Below are 1,144 nucleotides of genomic sequence, written 5' to 3'. Positions count from 1 at the left end.
AGAAAATATGGTAAAAAAATATGGTTTATAGGAAGACGAGTTACAAACTGTTTTCATAACCAGTATCAAAAAGTCTATATAGAACCAAAATAAAAAAATTAGTCTGAAAAAGAAACGTTTTTAACAAAAAAATTGTTGGGGAAGGGGTTAAAAAAAAATCAAAGACGGGCCCTGGCCGGGTGGCTCCGTCGGTTAGAGCATTGTCCCGACCACACCAAGGGTGTGGGTTTGATCCCCGGTCAGGACACATACAAGAGTCCACCAATAAATGCATAAATAAGGGAACAACAAATCAATGTTGAGAAACAAATATATGTCTCTCTCTCTCTCTCTCTCTCTCTCTCTCTCTCTCTCTCCTCTTTCTTCCCCCCTCTCTCTCAAATCAATAAATGAAATTTTAAAAAACATTAAAGACTGTTTAGTGGTTGAGCATCAACCTGTGGGATGCGTCCGGGAGGCAACCCATCCATGTCTCTAAACCAGGAGGTCACGGTTGGATTCCCGGTCAGGGCACGTGCCCGGGTGGCAGGCTCGATCCCCAGAGTGGGGCGTGCAGGAGGCAGCCGATCAATGATTCTCTCTCATCATGGATGTTTCCATCTCTCTCCCTCTCCTTTCCTCTCTGAAACCAATAAACATATATTTTAAGACAATGAAAGACTGAAGTATAGAGTAGTTACTCCCAGAAAAAAACATATACTCTCCCCTCTGTGTGAGCACCCGTATTGGGATTTATTTATTTTTTATTTTTTTTAGTGTGCGAGATTTAAACGTTTAAATGATCTAGCAGGCAGTTAAGTGGGATCTGGCTGGTGACGTTTACAGCTAGACTTGGATTCCCGTCCCCAGTGATGGTTTCGTATACATATATATTTTCAGGGTGCGATGAAGATATTCCTTTCTTTCTTCTTCTTCTTTTTTTAAATCCTCACCCAAGGATATATATATATATTTTTTTATTGATTTTAGAGAGAGAGAGAAGGGGGGAGGGAGAGAAAAACATTGATCAGTTGCCTCCCATACGCATCCCAACCAGGTGGGGAGGAAGAGAGATACAGAGGTAAGTAGAGGACTATTGGTATTTGTTCAGTGGCTTGAGGAACCCAGCACCTCTGTAATTCCTTCAGCTATTTTTTATTTTTTA

The sequence above is a fragment of the Myotis davidii genome, unplaced genomic scaffold (genome assembly GCF_000327345.1).
Source record: "Myotis davidii unplaced genomic scaffold, ASM32734v1 scaffold164, whole genome shotgun sequence".
Classification (NCBI taxonomy): domain Eukaryota; kingdom Metazoa; phylum Chordata; class Mammalia; order Chiroptera; family Vespertilionidae; genus Myotis; species Myotis davidii.
Note: the sequence above shows the minus strand (reverse complement) of the source record.